This window comes from Hypanus sabinus, chromosome 3 (genome assembly GCF_030144855.1).
Source record: "Hypanus sabinus isolate sHypSab1 chromosome 3, sHypSab1.hap1, whole genome shotgun sequence".
Taxonomy (NCBI): domain Eukaryota; kingdom Metazoa; phylum Chordata; class Chondrichthyes; order Myliobatiformes; family Dasyatidae; genus Hypanus; species Hypanus sabinus.
In genome coordinates, this window is record NC_082708.1 from 62784400 (window position 1) to 62806237 (window position 21838).

General features: G+C 40.7%; 1 pseudogene; it reads left to right on the top strand.

Moving 5' to 3' along the window:
* The window catches only part of LOC132390905 (eukaryotic translation initiation factor 4E transporter-like), a 176521-nt pseudogene that overhangs the window by 143824 nt on the left and 10859 nt on the right, over positions 1 to 21838 (top strand).

A 21838-nucleotide genomic window follows, 5' to 3' on the forward strand; every position in this document is an offset into this window, starting at 1 on the left:
ACAACCTGCTGGCATTCCCATCCTCTCAGTAGCTGTTGTGCTTCTGGACAAAGCTATCAGTAACTGACTGCTTCTTTTTCCTTCTAACAATAAGCAACAATCAGTTATTCTTGTGTAGTTTTTACCTTTAAAAGTAGTAAGCAAACTTATGCATATTATACTGAGCGTGTCTCTGATGCTGGTTTGCAACATTCTAATTTACTCTCCTGGAAAACCAATTTCCTGTCTCAAAGATCTGCTGTGGATATCAATAGCACTAAATTTTCACAATGCAAAGTAGTATACCAGCAAAGGTCAGGGTTTAATGCCTTTCATGTACCATTGTTAAGTATCATTCCAGATTGTTAGACTTCCACTTTGTTAAAAGGCTGAGATTTTCCTCAGCGCCCTCTCATTAACTCCAACATAATTCAAAATGGAAAAACATTTAATAAGCAGGTAAATCATTATTAAAAATTTTACATTCTCTCCCAAATTTAAAATCACCCCTGTGCTCTAAAGATCACTTCAAACCATGAAAATGCATTCTTCAATCTACAAATCTATCCACAATAGGGAATGCCTACAAACCTACTTTAATGTTAGTGTGGAGGTGAAACCATTGTCAACTCATTACTTCCTTTGCTGTGTCTGCCTGTATATTCAGTTGGTGTAAAAGCCTGGTTAGAATTCTGATTTTAAATCCCCCCCCCCCCAGTTATTGGGCACCATGATCCTCTGTGGAAAAGTTCAGATTACAAAATGACTGCCATCATAGAACCCAATTATAATTTCTGGAATAAGGAGGAAAATTTCATAAAATCATTTCATTATGAAATGTAGCTGTAGGTATCAGTTTGCTACTGCTACAAATACTTTGATATTATTTACCTACAACTGAATTTCACTGAAATCCCTGTGTTTCTAAAGACATAATCTATTTGATACCAAAACTAGCTGGAGAAGTCCGCAGGCCAGTAGTGTAGGAAACAATAATATAGAAACAGGTGACTTTCAAAAGCTGGAAATGCTCTTTCACTAATATGCTCAAGCATTCTTATTTTGAATTGCAACATTAACATTGCCTTTTCACTTCATTATAGACTATAGGCAGAACAAACTTTAAAATGAATATGAATCAATAAACATAATTGGAGGGGGACAACTGTAATTGAGTTAACACCACAGTATCCAGAGCAGATGCAATGAGTTGCAAGAACATAACCTGTGCATTAATGGTGTTCAGTCAAACTGGCACATCAACACACAACGAAATTGGCATCCATTTGGCAACATCACTTTGTAGCTTTTGGAACAATTTTGTATTGGAAATAAAGAAATGCTTTTCATGCTATGTTTCTGGATTGTAAACAACATTCATGTTTAAATAACATGAAACAGATCTTTGAAGCTGTACAAAACTCAGTACATTACCCCTTAGTGTTTTTTTCTCCACAAAAATGGTTTTACATTTCGCTTTAAAATTAATGGGAAAATTGATTATCTTCCATGTTATGACATTAATCAGCAATTTCAATAGACTTCTACCCATTTTCAGCCATCAGTAATAGATAGTTGCCTCGGTAATTGTTCTGGACCTTGTAGCCCTCTATTATGCATTTGGACCACAAATTGTGCATTAATTCTACTAGCTGCACTTGTCAGGAAATGTAGAGGAGGCTTGATCCAAAAGCAGAGCAGCAGAAATAATTCAGCAAAAATACCAAGCCACAAAATGTGGGAGAACAGTTACTAAACAGCACAGACAACAAGGTAACTGAAGGCTAGAGCAACTGGTTGACACAGGCTGGTTCAATGCATGAACAAGTATTATTCCTGAGAGCTGAATTTAAATCGGCTGCAGGTAACGCTTTGAAAATGAGTGGCAGGTGATTCCAATTAGCTGGATATGGGGGTGTCTGAATGAGGAATCGGAGGGATGGGTTAGTAAATTTGCTGATGACACAAAGGTTGGGGGTGCTGTAGATAGTGTGGAGGGCTGTCAAAGGTTACAGCAGGCCATCAATAGGATGCAAAAGTAGGCTGAAAAGTGGTAGATGTTCAACCCAGATAAGTGTGAGGTGGTTCATTTTGGTAGGTCAAATATGATGGCAGAATTTAGTATTAATGGTAAGACTCTTGGCATTGTGGAGGATCAGAGGAATCTTGGGTTCCAAGACCATAGAACATTCAAATCTGCTGCACAGATTGACTGCGTGGTTAAGAAGGCATACGATTCATTGGCCTTCATCAACCGTAGGATTGTGTTTAAGAGCCGAGAGGTAATGTTACAGCTTTATAGGACTCTGGTCAGACCCCACTTGGATTACTGTGCTCAGTTCTGGTCACGTCGCTACTGGAAGGAAGTGGAGGCCACAGGAAGGGTGCAGAGAAGATTTACAAGGACCTTGCCCGGATTGGGGAGCATGCCCTCATAGAATAGGTTGAGTGAACTTGGCCTTTTCTCCTAGGAGTGACAGGATGAGACATGACCTGATAGAGGGGTACAAGATGATGAGAGATGTTGTTTGTGTGGATAGTCAGAGGCTTTTTCCCGGGGCTGAAATGGCTAACATGTGAGGGCACAGTTTTAAGGTGCTTGGAAGTAGGTACAGAGGAGATGACAGGGTAAGTTTTTTCATGCAGAGAGTGGTGAGTGCATGGAATGGGCTGCTAGTGATGGTGGTGGAGGCGGATACGATAGGGTGTTTTAAGAGATTCCTGAATAGGTAAGTGAAGCTTAGAATAATGGAGCTATGGGTAATTTCTAAAATAAGTAAATGTTTGGCATATACTTTATTGCAAAAGAAAACACTTACATCCATGTACTAAAGTTGATGGACCAAGTACATGGAATTTAGTACATGGATGTAAGTGTTTTCTTTTGCATTACATGTTCAAATGTCTTAAAAGGTGTTTCAGTTTGCTAATCTCCAACTCATAAGTGAGAATGTAGAGGACAGTAGGACCAGTTTCATCATTAATAACCTCCATGAAGCCTAGCCACACAATTATATCTACAGTAAGTATAATTGTGTGGCTTCAAGAAGATTATAAATGATGAGAATGGTCCTCTGAGAACACTATCATCCTCATAGCTGACCTGGAGTACTGAATTCTGAAGGTGAATTTCTGTTCCTCAGTACTGACAACTCACTTCCTGCTGGCAAAATTTCATTGATAGTTTTGGTGTGTGTTGATTCTTTAAGATCTATTTTTCTGCTTAATTTCTCAATGCTGGTTGTGAATGCATGCAATAAAATAATAGAGAATTAATTTTACTTAAACTCAAATATTTTTATGTTTTTCATTCCCCTGGTGCTCTGGCTTCCTCTCACAGTCCAAAGACATTCCAGGTAGGTTAGTCGACCATTGTCCCATGATTAAGCTAGAGTTAAATCTGGGTTATTGTGGATTGCTAGGGCAACACAGCTTCAAGGGCCAGAAGGGCCTATTGGGTGCTGTATCTATAAATAAATTAACTTTTTGCAGTTATTTATTGATTTACGAATGAATCTTTTTGAAATTCTGTAAATTTATCAATCTATTATTGCCTTATATATTATATTCTTAAATGCACAATAATTTAATCTACACGCCAATGTGTCACTTGGATAGCACATCCATGTATAACTTGGAATACTGCAGATTCAAAATTTAAGCAAATCCTATAGTATAACATTACAATGTCAAACAGAAAGTGTGCTGTATTGTTGATGGTGTTAGGTTTAAGGTTAATGTGAAGCACTGAAATGAGAAATTATGTGTAAAATTTATGGATTCCTAACTGGAGAAGAGTATAGATTTCTGTTGGCATCCTATTTCACATCTTTAGTGTAGTTTCAAACAGCTTGAATGCTGATTCATCTCATTGGTATTAATAGAAACTCATATTTATTCAAATGATTGACAATTTTGCTTGCTTAATGATTAATTGCATTTCAAAAATGAAGAAATCTACATTCATTTATCTTATTCTATCATGTGAAGTGGGTGTTGCTGGAGAGGCCATTATTTAATGCCCATTGGAAAAGGGGAATGTATTTCCAGGAGAGTCTGTAACTTAAAAGTGACCCTTCATGCGATAATGTTCCCACATATCTGCGGCCCTAGAACTTTCAGCTGATGGTTCAGAGGTACTCTCAAGCAACCAAGTTTCTGTGGTGCATTATATTAATAGTTCATGTTGGATTCATGGTGAATTATTGAGAGAGGAGATGGTCATAGTGCTGATAGGGTATTAAGGTGGTACTGAATGATGTTGAGCTTCTTGAGTATTAACCAAACAACTGGAGAATATACTGTTTATTCTATGTGAGCCAGTTTAGAGCACCCTTGGCTGTGCTAGAATGTATTCTGGCATTAGGGTATATAGCAAATACTAACTTCACCAGCAATCTTCAGACATGAATGTAGTTTGTCCATTGAATTTCCAAGAGTTGTTGGCTGGAGTTGATTGCAAACCAGAAAATGCTGGTTAACATTTATTTTGGGTATCTGGAGTGTGGGTGCAAAGAAGGAGGTGTAAAAAGTATATGTAATTCAAAGGAAGCACTGTAGATACATTGTAACTATAGAATTGTCCTGCTGTTAACTTTCATCTTTAACACATAAAATGTCATGTAATATTGGATTGTGAGGCCTCTTCCTGTAAGAATATGTCAATATGATGCCTGCTGCTCATTATTGTTGAATAAAAACACCTTTAAATCCACTAGCTTCAGTAACTCTCTGGAGACTTTGTTCACATTACACAGACTGTCAGCACCCACAATTATCAGCTCTCTGCTGATTCTGAAATGAAAATCTGCATGCACCCATTCAACAGCAACACACGGAAAGTCTCACTTCGTCATCTACTTGTTTTCTGGAGGCCATGCTATAATGGTAATGCAGTAGCTTCTATTTAACCATGATATTATTATTGATCTTTGCACTTCAAATCATCCTCTAAGGATAGCAGCAGGAACATTAAATGATGTAGAACATATTATTCTGTGTCATTGTTAGATCTATATGATTAGTGCTACATCTTTTAAAGCTATAATTAACCATGTGTGATGAATAGATGGAACCTGAGATCACTTGCAGCTTGTCTAGAGTATCTGAAATATATTTTCTTAAAAGATGTAATACAGAAAATACATGTTAAATAAATGTTGGTACTGGAAATATGACAGATTCATCTCAAGATTTTCATGTATCTATATGAACTGAAAACCAGATGAAATAACGTGCATGACAAGAATGATGTATAAATTCATGTAATACAGTTGGGGGAACTCTACTCCTAGATGACAGCAGCAGTTTAAAATTTAATGGAATCAATCATACAACAAAAACTCACAATTATATTTGTGCGCATTGGCCACATTGCATTGGAACTGCCCAATTGTGTTTCTAGCAGAGGGCTCGGTCTATTTCACTGTTAGAACTCCAAGATGTTGTGTGTCATTGACAGTAGAGTGAAGGAATGGGTGATGTCTGCATTATCTAATGGCTTCCTTGCTTGATCTGTGCCTGTGTCTGGTCATTCACCTGATCCTCACTTCAAATATGAAGCCCAGTGCTGGGCAACATAGTAGAACTGCTGCCCCAGAGCACCAGAAACCTGACCTTGCTTCCTATCTGTGTGGCATTTGTGTGTTACTCAGATTGGGTTTCTTCTGAGTTTCCTCCCAGGTTTCTAGGTTAATCAGCCTAAGATTAACCTGGTTAATCTGTAAATCAGTACCAGAGAGTGCTGCATTTTGTGGGAGAGTTTATTCATACGTGGGAACAATAAAAACCGTGGCAGTAATGTTGGAGAAGAGTAAATGGTTAGTTGATGGTTAACAAAAGCTTGTTGGATCAAAGACTCTTATCCATATGAATAAATTCTATGTCTTTTAAGGCATAGAATCTAACTACCAGGTTCTTAGTCCTAGCAACAAAAAAAATCACTGGAAAATGGGGTGAAAAAAAAAGGTCTGACTCCAGAGGTTTCAGATCTGCATCAGTAAATAATCTAACCCAAATGCAGTGCATGAATTTGTGGAGTTAGGGGGTCTCATTCCATTAGCATGCACAGAGTGTGTGAAGGCAAACAAACAGTGCATCATGGCAGAAGTTATAATGGTTTCATCCTACCCTCACCCACTCAATATCATAACTATAATATCCAGAATAAATGCTTTCAGATTGGTTGCTTGAGAACATCAGGGTTACTTAAGTATGTGGCTCCTGACATCAAGCTCCTAAAAGCCAAAGCATGCAGCAATCACAGCAATCTCTCCAAAGGAATACTGATCAAGCAGTGTCAGCTTGCTGAGGCAGAGATGTTGTTGTCGTTGCTCCACAGTGCTTCACACAATGCTCAGAAAGTCCTCAACTTACAGGTCAAGGTGGCTTGATTCACCCCTTGTACTTTAAATTCAATAGTTATTCCTTTATTGTGTGCAAAATCTGTAAGAAATCAAGAACAAACAAACCTGAAACCTACCAATAACACATTTTAAAAAGCCACCTAATTAGTTGTGGTTTATTAGCTTTGCAGACCTATTCCATAGAAACATTAGATTTCCTAAATAAATTTTGTACAAGCACGAGCTTTGATCTCAGATTTCCTTCCATTCTTAATTTTGCATACTTTATCAAATCTCCACTCAATCTTCTATATTCCAAGGAATAAACTCTTAGTCTATTCAGGTCTTCCAGACTCAGCAACACCTTTGTAAATTTGATTTATAAAGGCCAATGCGCCAAAAGCTTTCTTTACGTCTCTATCAACCTGTGTTGCCATTTTATTGAATTATGAATCTGTATTCTCAGATCCCTTTGTTCAACTGCACTCCTTAGTGTCCTGCCATTCGCTGCGTAAGACCTACCCTGGTTGGTCCTAAAAAGAGTGCAATGCTTTGCACATGTCACATTAATTTCCATTTGCCATTTTCAACACATTTTTCCAGCTGGTCCAGATCCCACTGCAAGCCATGATAGTCTTCCTTACTGTCCACTAGACGCACAATCTTGGTGTCATCCACAAATTTGCAGATCCAGTTTACCACATTATCATCCAGATCGTTCAAATAGATGACAAGCAACAATGGATCCAGCACTGATCCCTGCAACACTCCACTAGTCACAGGCCTCCAGTCAGAGAGGCAACCATCTACAATCACTCTCTGGCTCCTCCCACAAAACCAATGTCTAATCCAATTTACCTCCTCATATTGAATGCTGAGCGACTGAACCTTCTTGACCAAGTTCCCATGCGAGACTTGTCAGAGGCCTTGCTAAAGTCCATGTAGACAACGTCTACTGTCTTGCCTTCATCAATTTTTCTGGTAACTTCTTCAAAAAACCTTATATGATTGGTTAGACATGACCTACTCCACATAAAACCATGCTGACAATCCATAATCAGTCCATGCCTATCCAAATACTCATATATCTATTCTCTTAGAATACCTTCCAATAACTTTCCCACTACTGATGTCAGGCTCACCAGCCTATAATGTTGTGGTTTATTTTCAAAGTTTTTCTTAAACAGCGGAACAACATAGTCTATCCTTCAATCCACTTGTACCTCCCCTGTCATGAAAGGTGATTTAAGTACAGGTGCCCCCCACCTTTACAAAGGTAGAGCATTCCTATGAAACCTTTCTTAAGCTGAAATAGCGTAAAGCGAATAACCATTAATTTATATGGGAAAAATTCTCGTAAAAGCAAAAACCCTCTTTGTAATGCAAAAACAGGTTACTAACGTAGGTCTTTTGTAAAAGCTAAGTGGCGTAAAGTGAACACTCGTAAAGTAGGGGAACCTGTATCTTTTCTAGGGCCCCTGCAAAATTTCCAAAAGACAGCCAACCTGCATATTGCAGTACACATCTGCTTCCAGCTCACTGCACTATATGACATGTCTATAACAACTTTTAACAAGCAAAGATCTAAAGCAAATAAAATCTAATATGGTTGGATTATTGTCTTTTCTGGGTGCAGAATGACATTGCTACCTTCATCAGAAAGGTGAATCAATGCAAGCCTTAAAATGCATATTCTGTTGCTTTTGAGGGGATATGGAGTCCATAGCAATCCAGATTGATATTTAAAACAATGATTGTGGCCATTTTTTCTCTTTCTAGCTTCCTTCTTCATTGTGCCTGATTTTAATCTGATATATCACAATCTACAGTAAATGTTGCCCATGGTGGTTAGAATTGCTGTCATGTCTTATCAATGGTAAGATGAAATCAGAAGGTTCTGGCAAGGTTCACTTCTAATTAAATTTCACTCTCTGTTGAGCACCCTGCTAAGGTTCACAGTTTTTGACAGTCATTTTACTCGGGGCAATCCTCCTCCCTTTTGATTATCTCCGTGCTCCCAATTGCACATGAACCACCTTGTCTTGATTCCAGTGATACGACCTATTTTGACTATCAAATCAGCTCTCACACTTAAAGGTTAAAATATCTACATTATATATAAATGTTGAGACAAAATATTATCATGTAAGTTGAAGCGAGCATTTCCAAAACACACAGACTTCAGCATGCATTAAACCAATGTTGAAATTGTAGAGTCCAAGTTTAGTCTATCAAGACTATACTTCTACATATTCCAATTTAAATCTAATTCATTAACCTATGTCAAATGTGTCAGAAAAGGGAGATTATCTTTGTAGTACATCTTAATATGTGGGAAATTATAATGGAATTAATGATGGTATCTGTAAGGATTTGAACCAATCTAACTGAAAGCTATAGATTTTCTCAGATTTATTTACATGTATTAGCTTTGATATAACATGGCTAACGATTTTTCATTGATTCAAATTCATAAAATTTGAGGGGATTTTTTTCCAAGGGAAGAGTCTCCAGATGAGTAGCTTAGCAGACACAATTCCACCCGCTGCTCTTCACCTTTGCCTTTTAGGAATAGGTTTATTTTACAACTTGAACATTATTAGGTTAAGACCTCTGGCTCTTTGTTGTTTATATTGTAGTTTTATTCTTGAATGATCGTTCTAAATCCTGGAAAACTTACTTGCTACTATCACAACTTTGATGACAAATGGTTTTCTTACTTTTAATTAATATGTCAGCATTTGCATCAATTTTGCTCTGTCAGCCATTCTGTTGCAGTTGTAGCTTTGGCCACTAAGTGACTCTATGGATCAAATATCCAGACTGTCCCCACAGCCTCTAGCTTCTGTTTGTAGATATGAGAAATTCATCTATGCCTGCAGCTGCTATTGGTGAACACAATTATCACATCAACTTGTTTTACTAGAAGAAACCTGGAAACATTTGATGGAATTTCAGAAGCAAAGTCCAATATATTAATGCACTAATGTAGAGTGTCTGACACTAAAAACTAGGAATGAATTTTGAGACATTATTTCTTTTAACATTATAAACTTGACTCTTTAAACCACCATCGTACCCAACGGTTTATAGGAACCAAGCAGGGAATACATCTAGGATACACCATTTTGGGGAAAAGGGACTTTTGATTGCTTGTTAATTCATTTATTTTTTAAGATAAATTATTGGCTGTTTTATATTGTCTTTGTATCTGTATCCCTTTCCTGGTTTACTTTGTACTCTCAAAAGATTCAGGATTGTTTTCTGCCATTCTTTAGTATACGAGTGTAAAGGAGAACAAAATGATTAGTAGTGTGGATCTGATGCAGCATAAAAAAACACTATTAACATAATGTACACCAGAAAGCTGTATCAATTAAATTGGATTTTCTGACTTAAAAATCTGTGCTTAAAAAGCTTGTTTATTCTTTGATTCTCATGCAACTACTTTGTGAGTGAAACCAAATATTCTCTTTATACAAAATATAGTACCCCAGTGAGTGTTGTGGCACAAGATGTAAAAGATTTACATTTAATAATATAGTCTATTTTCACATTACATAACACCAGTCAACAACCAAACGTACATGAAATCTCAGAATAATTGTTTCTATAGCATGAGAAATATAACTTGATAGAAAGTACATTTTATAAACATTGTAAGAAATGTTAAATATGGAAAATTAATTTTTTGTCTTCATTAATATATTTAGCATTGTATCAGTACAATGACAAGTAAAAATAATTGTGATCAATAATTTAATTTTAAAAAGATCATTAACTCAAGAGATTCTACAGATGCCGGAAATACTGAGCAACACAGTAGAATCTGAAGGAACGGATGAAGTCAGACAGTATCTATGGAGGGGAATAAACAGTAGATGTTCAGGTCAAGATCCTTCATCATGACAGGAAAGGAAGGGGTCAGAAGACAGAATAAGGTGGTGGAGGAGGGGAAAAAGTTCAAACTGGAAGGAGATCAGTCTTTCTTAACATTGTGCCTAAAAAATTCTCCTCCACCACCACCGTCTGTTTGGCAGAACCAGTCCTTATGCTTTCTTTTTCTTTTGGCTCCTCCTACTTTCTCTAAACTTAAAGTATAGCCATGAACAGTTGCACAAACCCTAGTTATGCCTGCCTTTTCATCAGTTATGTGAAACAGTCCATGGTCCAACGTTACATTGGTAATGTTTCCTAGCTTTTCCTCCGCTACATTGACAACTGTTTTGGGGTTGCATCTTGCACCCATGCTGAGCTCATCAATTTCATCAACTTTACCTCCAAAATGTAGTGCCACATTTTGCTACCAAGGACATATGTAGGAAAAGGGATGAGGTCCTGAAGATAGTATACCGCAAGCTACAAAGGAAGTTGAAAAGCAGGATCTCAAGGGTAGTATCTCTGGATAGCTGCTTATGCCATGTGCCAATGAGGGTAAGTGTGTTGCCTTTATGGCATTTGTTTAGTTTATTATATTTTCACTTTAGTAATTTGTTTGTTATCGTTTCTAGTTAAAGTTAAGATTGTTTAAAGTAAATCCGTTGTCTGTGATATATCGCGGCATGCGATGACATCACACCCAGTTTCACCGCGTCTTGTGGGAAAATACCGGTTTGGAGAAACGGGAATGAGGGGGCTCACATGTGCAGGATCAGCGCGAGAAAAGTTTTCTTTCTACGCACTAGAAACATCAGTGAAGCAACGCCGTAAGTTCATGAGATAATCAATATGTTGAATTAAAAATGTTAACGCTGATTCTGTTAAAAGTAATGACGGTTGATAAGGTTTATGTTTTTGTTATTTAAAGAGTTGCGGATAGTTTGTGTTGAAGTGTATTTAAAGCCAGTCAATGGTGTAGGCAGATTCTGACTGTATGTTGCACTTTAATGTTATATAGTTGTTGTAGTTTTACTTTTGCAAGTATTTATGATGTAAATGTGATATCAAGAAGGAAACAAATACTGTATATATTTTGTATTGTTTTATCAACAGTTTTCACCATATGTTAATGTAGAAGAGTGAACAGTAAATGATTAATCTTACTGGGACCGCCTCATTGATTGGTTTAAGCTGGTGTTTAGTTCAGAGTTCTTTTACACCTGTGCGAGAACACTACAGTGAAAAGGCGGCATTATCAGGTGTTTCAAGTGCTACAATGGCAACACGATCCAGCATCAAGTCGCTGCCATCCAGTAACAGGGGCAGTAGGGCATCAACAAGTAAGGCTGCCCATGCAAGAGCTGAGGCAGAAGCCTTCAAGGTGCGAGCGTTGTACGCCGAACAAGAACCACAATTGAAAAAGGAAGCGGCTGCCAGAGAAGCCAAAAACCAGTTGGAAAAGGTAAGGATAGAGTCAGAGTTAGAAGTGCTGACGCTACACCAAGAAGCAGGAGCTGCCAGGGTGGAAGCAGAGATAATAGAAAGTGCTGAAGAAATGCATGTTCTGGTTGACGTAAAATCTACTTCAGAAAAGACCAGATTGGAATGCACAAGCCACTATGTCCAATCTCAAATGGACTTGAAGATTCATTCTTCCTCTCCTTACTTATATGCAAACGTCCCATTTCATTAGGGGTCTCAGAGAGGCCCAATTGCATCACATCCATCCGAGGAAGACAATTTACCCTTGCAACTCCGCGATGAATTCAAAAATGAAAGGGCTAATGACAAATACTTCTTGACACCAAACTTACCAGATTTGGTGAGAAGAGAGGCAAAGGCTGAATTCAGAACAGCAAATTCCATAACAAATGTACGCCCTCAGTCATATACCCACCAACATATTCCCCCAGGCCGCATGCCACTTGCAGTTGAACCCATGGCACAGTATTTAGCACGACTAGATTTCATCACTTCAGGACTATACCAGTTCGACGATAAACCTGAAAATTACCATGCATAGTATTCCTCATTCGTCAACGCTATCCACGGAGTCCAGCTCGGAGCAACCCAAGAGTTGGATCTTATGGCGAAATGGCTGGGAAAAGAATCATGCGAACAGGTGAGACGCATACGTTCAGTGTACATTAACAACCCCAAGCTAGCCTTAAACAAAGCATGGTAGAGACTTCGAGAGTGCTATGTGGCCCCTGAAATTATTGAAACGGCAATATTTCGACGGCTGGAAAATTTTCCTAAGGTGTCAGCCAAGGACCACACAAAGCTAGGAGAACTCAGAGATTTACTCATGGAGATTCAAGGCGCCAAAGAAGATGGCTATTTAACTGGTCTATTATACCTAGATACTTCATACGGAATTGGACCAATTGTGGACAAACTTCCATTTGGGCTACAGGAAAGATGGATGTCTGTTGGCTCAGAGTACAAGGAAGAGAACGATGGTCGATTTCCTCCCTTTGAGTATTTCACTAGGTTTGTGTGCAATGAGACGAAGAAGCAAAACGACCCTAGCTTCATGAGTCCAGGTAGTAGTACAATTTACACCAAGCCAGTTAAATCCACTTTGAATAATTTCAACATTAATAAACCTGTCTCAGTGCTTAAGACTGAAGCCTTTACAACTAACAACAACAAACCCCACCCCCTCACAAAATGCAGAACATTTAGGAAAAAACTCCTTGAAGAGAGGATGGCCCTTCTCAAGGAGAAAAAAAATATGTTTTAAATGCTGTTCCTCCACCTCTCACTTTGCTAGAGAGTGTACGATCTCCGTGAAGTGCCCGGAATGTAATAGCACTAATCACAATGGGGCCCTGCATCCTGGCCCGTTACTGCAAACTGACAAAGCTCCTTCACCCTCACAACAGGATGGCGGGGAGTGAGAGGCTCACTCCAGGACAACTGTTGTCAGCTCGAGCTGCACAGAAGTTTGCGGTCAAGCTCAGTCAAGCCGTTCTTGTTCAAAGATCTGCCTCTCTAAGGTGTACCCTAAGGGAGACAAAGACAAGGCCATCAAAGCCTACGTAATTCTGGATGATCAGAGCAATCGCTCACTAGTCAGACCAGAGTTCTTTGACTTGTTCAACATTGAGAGTAACCAGTTCCCATACTACCTTAGAACTTGCTCAGGCAGCATGGAAACTTACGGAAGGAAGGCAGAAGGCTTCCAGCTCGAGTCCCTGGATGGTAAAGTTGTCATCTGTCTCCCTCCACTCTTAGAGTGCAATGAAATTTTGAATAACCGCACTGAGATCCCAACGCCAAGTGTGGTGCTACACCAGTCGCATCTCCAGCAGATTGCCAAGCACATCCCAGAACTGGATCCAAAAGCAGAAATACTCCTGCTATTAGGAAGAGATGTCCTCCAGGTGCACAAGGTTAGGCAGCAGGTCAATGGACCACACGACGCCCCCTTTGCGCAACGCCTGGATCTGGGCTGGGTGGTGATAGGAGAGGTGTGCCTTGGCAATGTACACAAACCGGCAGTTAACACACTCAAGACCAATGTGCTAGAGAGTGGCCGCCATTGAATTTTTCAACCCTGTACAAGTTTCATGTGTATCAAGGAAGCACGACAAGGCTTTAACAAATGTAAAGTAACTAACTAGACGCTGGGTCAGTCAGTCTTCGCTCAGACTGAGCATGATAATAAACTTGCTCCATCAGCACAAGACGCCATTTTCTTAAAAATAATGGACACCAAGATCTTCAGAGACGAAGCAAATAATTGGGTCGCCCCATTACCTTTCAGAGAACCACGCCAGTGCTTGCCAAACAACAAAGAGCAGGCAGTCAAGTGGTTCACGTCCTTGCAAAAAACCCTGAAAAGGAAACCTGAGATCCAGCAACAACACGTAGCATTCATGGAGAAGATCTTCACTAATGGACATGCCGAAGTAGCACCGCCACTGAGGGAAGGCGGGGAGTGCTGGTACCTACCAACGTTTGGGGTTTACCACCCACAAAAGCCCAATCAGATCAGGGTGGTCATTGACTCCAGTGCTCAGTGCACTAGTATCTCCCTTAACGGCATGCTCCTTACAGGCCCCGACCTTAACAATATCCTTCTCGGGGTCCTGCTGCGCTTCCAGAAGGAGAAGGTCGCAATCTTAGCGGACATCCAGCTGATGTTCCATTGCTTCTTAGTACAGGAGGACCATCGCAATTTCCTCCGTTTCTTATGGCACAAATGTAACTTACCTCGCACTGCGGACGAATTGGCCCAGGCAAAGGACGTCATCTTTAAAGCAACTCAAAGAGCAGCTTTTGCAGGGGAGTTTTCGGCTCTCCAAGCTAATAAACCAACACCAAAGGACAGCCCTTTAAGGAAATTCAACCTGATCCTGAAAAACGATATCATCTGCATTGGAGGCCGGTTAATACACTCCCAACTTCCAGCTGCGGAAAAGAGTCCAGTAATCCTGCCCAAAAACAGTCATGTGTCTTTACTGCTCACTCGCCATCACCATGAACAGGTAAAGCATCAGGGCCGTCACCTGACAGAAGGAGCAATAAGAGCAGCGGGACTGTGGATCTTGGGAGGTAAAACACTGATCAATTCAGTACTTCATAAATGTGTAACCTGCAGGAAACTGCGAGGCAAGTTGGAAGCTCAATGTATGGCGGACCTCCCACCAGAACGCCTCGAAGCCTGCCCTCCTTTTACATATGTGGGGCTCGACATACTTGGTCCCTGGACTATCACTACAAGACGTACCAGAGGAGGACAAGCAGAGAGCAAGTGGTGGGCCATCATGTTTAGCTGCCTGTGTTCAACAGCGGTACACATTGAGGTCATCGAATCTTTGGATACATCCAGCTGCATTAACGCTCTCAGGAGCTTCTTTGCGCTAAGAGGCCCTGCAAAACAGTTAAGGTCCGATTGCGGCACAAACTTTGTTGGAGCATCCAAGGAGCTGGGAATGGACAAAACGGTGCAAAGGTACCTCAGTCAGCGGGGATACAACTGGGAGTTTAACACACCACACGCCTCTTACATGGGAGGTGCATGGGAGTGGATGATTGGTATCTCCAGAAGAATTCTTGATTCAATGTTTCTGCAGCAACGCACCCGACTGACCCACGAGGTACTGTGCACACTAATGGCAGAGGTCGCAGCCATTATAAATGCACGACCACTCCTACCTGTGTCTTCTGACCCGGAAAACCCCTTCATACTGTCGCCGTCAATGCTCCTTACGCAGAAGGCAGGAGCCCCCCCCCCCCCGTCCACCAGGGGACTTCTCCAATAAGGATTTGTACACAAAGCAATGGAGACAGGTCCAGGCTCTGGCAAATCGGTTCTGGTCTCGTTGGAGACATGAATACCTACCTTTGTTGCAACACAGACAAAAGTGTTCAGAACCCTGCAGGAATCTTCAGTTGGAGATTTAGTCCTGCTCAGGGACAAGCAAATCACCCGCAACAGCTGGCCAATGGCCAGAATCAATGCCACATTCCCTAGTAGGGATGGACATGTCAGGAAGGTTGAGCTGAAAACTGCTGACCAAGGTGATGTGAAATTTTACCAAAGGCCAGTTACAGAAGTCATTCTACTTCTACCTAATGACTGATTTAGAGACCGAAGTTTTGTATTATGTTCATTGTGACCTTACGAAGGTCAAGCGGGGAATGTGTTGCCTTTGTGGCATTTGTTTAGTTTATATATTTTCACTTTAGTAATTCATTTGTTATCGTTTCTAGTTAAAGTTAAGATTGTTTAAAGTAAATCCCTTGTCTGTGATATATTGCGGCATGCGATGACATCACACCCGGTTTCGCCATGTCTTGTGGGAAAATACCGGTTTGGAGAAACGGGAATGGGGGGGCTCACATATGCAGGATCAGCGCGAGAAAAGTTTTCCTTCTACGCACTAGAAACATCAGTGAAGCAACGACGTAAGTTCATGAGATAATCGATGTGTTGAATTAAAATGTTAACGCTGATTCTGTTAAAAGTAATGACGGTTGATAAGGTTTATGTTTTTGTTATTTAAAGAATTGCGGATAGTTTGTGTTGAAGTGTATTTAAAGCAGTCAATGGCGTAGGTAGATTCTGACTATGTTGCACTTTAATGTAATATAGTTGTTGTAGTTCTACTTTTGCAAGTATTTATGATGTAAATGTGATATCAAGAAGGAATCAAATACTGTATATATTTTGTATTGTTTTATCAACAGTTTTCACCATACGTTAACGTGGAAGAGTGAACAGTAAACGGTTAATCTTACTGAGACCGCCTCATTGACTGATTCAAGCTTGGTGTTTAGTTCAGAGTTCTTTTACACCTGTGCAAGAACACTACAGTAAGCATAGTATGATTTGGCAGATGAAAGTGTGACTGAGGAATTGGTACAGGGGGCAATGATTTGTAGATCACTGGGATCTCTTTTGGGGAAGGTATGATCTGTTCAAGAGGGACAGGTTACATCTGAACTTGAGCAGGGTAAATATCCTTGTGGCCAGAGTTGCTACAGCTGAGGGTTTGATCTAGTTTGGCAGGGGTTTGGGAACCATAGTGATAGGTCAGTGGATGGGGCAGTTGGTATGCAGGTAGATGCCGTGTGTCAGGAGACAGTGAGGGAGCATGAACAGTTGATATGGCAAAATAGCAGTCAGTGGGATAGATTGAGATGTGTCTGTTTTAAGAAGTATCAGGACCATGAGTGATGAGTCAGTACATGGAACTATGACATCAGTCATTACAGAGACTTAGCTATCACAATGGCAGGAATGGGAGAATTATGACAAGAAAGAGCAGAGTAGACAAGAAAGAGAGAAATGAGCGGAAGTGCTGGGATTGAAGAGGGAGAGAATGGGACAGATCAAAATCTCAGGTATTTCCTAATTATACATTTAGACCTTTTCCCCTCTCTCTGTTTCTCTTCCCACTGTCTCCCAAAAAGCACTGTTCCCCCCCCCCCCACTCAATCTTTGGGATATTTTCCTCTCTTTTCCACATTCACAATTCCCCCCCACACACAAATTCTTCAAACCTCATCTTCTCCCAGAATGTTTCTCCATCTGTGCGATGCATCACTATGAATACGTAATATCTAATGTAGTCCAAACTGCATCAACAAATATATGAGATAAAAGAAACTCAGAACTATTTCTGCATGGAATGGTCCATAAACATTGTTACAAAACTGAGAGCAACTGGTCACAAATCTCAATCCATAAAGAAGCAATAGTTTAAACTCAATTATTCACAACCAGTATTACCCATAAACTGCAAATCCAAGCACTTTCCTCCTCCAGTGACACATAGCCAATTCCAATCTGGTCTAGAATAAAATGATGCATTGATGGAAATAAGTACACACTTTTAAAAATGTACTAGAGAAGTGGTGAGCTTGAAAGATGATAAATTCCAGGAACTCACTGCTCTAAATCCTACAATTTTGAAATCGGAGCTGATGAATGCTCTTGTTTGCAGACCCAAAGGTTCTGGAATAATTGCTGGAGACTGGAGGGTTATAAATGTGATCCTGCTACAAGAAAGGAGGAGAGAGAAAATGAGGATCTATTTATGATAACTCTTTGACACCAGTGCAGAGAGAAAAAAATATTAGGACTGAGCAGAGGCTATTTTTGACTGATCTACGGAACCTCCAGGGGATTGTGATTAGTAGAATGGTTAAGGAACCAGTTGACACTGTGTATCTGGTCAGCCCATCAGATCTGTGCTGACCATCAAGCACCCATTTACACTAATCACATTCATTCTTCCCACTTTCCTTTCAAATCCTGCCCCTAGGTTTACCCATACCCTTGGGGAAATTCTAACGTGGCCAATTAACCTACCACCTAGCATGTGTATGGTAAGATCAGACCCACACAGTTGAATCCACACAGTAGTCCAGGGGAACGAGGAGAACATTGCAAACTCGAGTTAGACTGCACCAGATCTTAGGATTGAACCGAGATAGCTGCAGCTATTGATGCTGTGACTCTACTAGATGTGCCACTGTGCTGTCCCAACTTATCCAACCGAGGGAGAATAGATGGATCTTCCCCTTGTCAGCAGGGTATGACTTAAGGGGTAATGCAGGGATTTGTGCTTTGGGCTCCCTATCATCTCTATCAAGAACTTGGCTGAAGAGACCGAAAGTCATATTTCCATGGTTGCTGATGATACTGCACCAGGTGGGATTAGGAATATGAAAGAAAATATAAAGAAGCTTCTATGGACAGGCTAGATAAGTTGTCAAGAATATAGTAGTTACAAAATAATGTGAGAATGTGCACAGAATTGATATCTGGTATGTATATTTTTACATGGTGAAACATTTTGTAATATCAATGTTGATGGAGACGTAAATATCAAGTCAAGTCAAATTTGTCATCATATGCTCAATTACAGTAAGATGCAGGTACATGAAAAACCTGCATGCAGCAGCCTGGCAGGCATGCAGATTCAGACATAAATTATATATGACGGTTAAGGAAAGAACTGTACAGAACAAGACATTAGTGGAAAAAACACAATCAAAAATAAGTCCGATTGACCAGGTTAAGGAGATGGAGCTGGAGTTGGATGTACTCAGGATCATTCAGGAGGCTGAAGGTATTGTAGATGAGACTTTTGAAGAGGTAGTCACACCCAGAGTACAGCCTTCAGACAGTAGATGGGTGACCACCAGGAGAGGAAAGAGGATTAAGAAGTCAGTGCAGGGTTCCCATGAGGCCATTCTCCCAGCAACAAGTATACCACTTAGGAGACTGCTGGGGGGGAATGACCCAACAGATCACGGCAGCAGTAGCCAGGCTGGTGGCACTGTGGCCGGTTCTGAGGCTCAACAGGAAAGTGAAAAGTCAGCCAATGCGAGAGTTATACGGTACTCAGTAGTTAAGGGGATAGAAAGGAGTTTTTGTGGCCAAAAAAGAGACACAAGATGGTATGTTGCCTCCTGGGTGCTAGGATCCATGATGTATCAGAGCAGCTGCAGGACATTCTCAAGGGGGACGGGGAATAGCAAGAGGTCATGGTACATATTGGCACCAATGATATATGCAGAAAAGGAGAAGAGGTTCTACGTAGTGACTATATAGAATCAGGAAAGAGGTTGAAGAGAAGAGAATCTCACCTGGTCCCTCAACACCAGCTCCATAGCAAAGAAAGTCCAGCAGCGTCTTTATTGTTAGCAAAGGCTGAGGAAAGTCCATCTCCCACCCCCCATCCTCACGTTCTACAGGGGTTGTATTGAGAGCATCCTGAGCAGCTGCATCACTGCCTGGTTCAGAAATTGCACCATCTCGGATCGCAAGGCCCTGCAGTGGATAGTGAGGTCAGCTGAGAAGATCATCGGGGTCTCTCTTCCTGCCATCACGGACTTTTACACTACACGCTGCATCCGCAAAGGAAACAGCATTATAAAGGACCCCATGTGCCCCTCATACAATCTCTTCTCCCTCCTGCCATCTGGGAAAAGGCTCCGAAGCATTCAGGCTCTCACGAACCAGACTATGTAACAGTTTCTTCGCCCAAGCTATCAGACTCATCAATACCCGAAGCCTGGACTGACACCTTGCCCTACTGTCCTGTTTACTGTTTATTGCAATGCCTGCACTGTTTTTGTGCACTTTATGCAGTCCAGTGTAGGTTTGTAGTCTAGTATAGCTTTCTCTGTGCTGTTGTTTTTTTATTACGTGGTTCAGTCTAGTTTTTGTACTGTGTCATGTAACACCATGGTCCTGAAAAACGTTGTCTCATTTTTACTATGCACTGTACCAGCAGTTATGGTCAAAATGACAATAAAAGTGACTTGACTTGACTTGAGAAGGACCTCCAAGTTTGTAATCTCCAGATTACTCCCTGTGCCATGGGCTAGTACAGGTAGGAATGAAGTGATAGCACAGATGAATAAATGATTGCAGAGATGGTACAGGGAACAAGGTTTCAAGTTCTTGGATCATTGGAACCTTTTCTGGGAATGGGATGACCTGTACAAAAGGGACAGGTTGCACCTGAACTAGAGGGGAAACAACGTACTGGCCAGGATGTTTACTGATGCTATTCGGGAGAGTTTAAACTAGTTTTACAGGGGGCTGGCAACCGGAGCCCCAGGTCAGTGAGGGAAGATTGGAACAGATGGTAGATATAATGAAAGGCAAAACTGAAATAACAGGCATGATGGGTCAGATAGTTTTAAGTGTGTAAATTTTAATGTGAGGAGTATTATGGGTAAGGGTGATGAACCTAGAGCATGGATCAGTACATGGAGCCACAATGTCCTGGCCATTGCTGAAACTTGGTTGAGAGAGGGGCAGGAATGGATGATTAATGTACCAGGTTTTTGAAGTTTTAGAAAATACAGAAGAGGAGGTAAAAGAGAGGAGGGAGCTGCACAGCTATTCAGGAGAAGTATCACAGCTGCACTCAGGGGAGGCATAATGGGGGTGGGGGTCAGACACTATTTGTGTGAAACTCAGGGATAGGAAGGGTACAATCAGCTGATTGTACTACAGTACTATGGATTGTACTGCAGACCCGTAATAGCCACTGGAACATTGAGGAACAGATATGCAATCAGATTAAGGAAATATGTGAGAATCACAGGATTGTTCCCATTGGGGATTTCAACTTTCTGACTATAAACTGGGACCTTCATGGTGTAAGGGGTTTAGATGGGGCTGAAATGTATCCATGAAGGTTTCTTAAGTCAATATGTGGATGGTCCAATGAGAGGAGGAGCTGTACTGGACCTGGTGCTGGGTAATGAGCCTGGCTAGGTGACTGACATTTCAATTGGTGAACAGTTAGGGAAGACTGACCATAACTCCTTATCTTACAGGTAAGGACAGGTATGGTCATTGTGTAAGAGTTTTCAATTAGAGTAGGACAAATTATGAGGGCATCAGGCATGAACTAAGAAGTGTTAATTGGGAACACACTTTTTTTTTGAGGCAAGTCCACATCAGACATGTGGAGGGTACATGTCAATATCCTGTAGCTGCTCAATTGCACAGAGTACAAGAAAGGTATGTTCCTGTTATAAGGAAGGACAGGAAGAGGAAGATAAGAGAACACTGGATAACCAGAGAGCTGATGAATATTGTCAAGGAGATAAAGGAAAAGTATGTAAAGCTTTAGAAGTTAGGATCAAGTAAAGGCCATGAGGAGTATAAAGAAGCCAGGAAAGAACTAAAAGAGGTGAATTAGGAAAGCCAGGAGGGGACATGAAAAAAAACTTGGCAAGTAGGATTAAGGTGAATCCCAAGGCATTCTATACATATATCAAGATTAAGAGGATAACTAGGAGAGGGTGGGCCCACTCAAGGATAAAGAGGGGAACATTTGCTTGGATGCGAAGAAAGTGAATGAAATACTTAATGAAACTTTGCTTCAGTATTTACCAAGGAAAAGGATATAGAGAAGCAGGAAGTCAGTGCTAAATGTAAAAATACATTAGGGCATTTGGAGGTCAAGGAGGAGCAAGCATTAGGTCGCCTAATGAGTATTAAAGTGGATAAGTCCCCAGGGCCTGACAACAAGATTTACCCCAAGTTATTGAAGGAGGCAAGAGACGAGATTGCTGGGGCCTTGACCTCTATCTTAATGTCTTCTCTAGCTGCAGGTGAGGTCCCAGAGGACAGGTGAGTGGCTAATGTA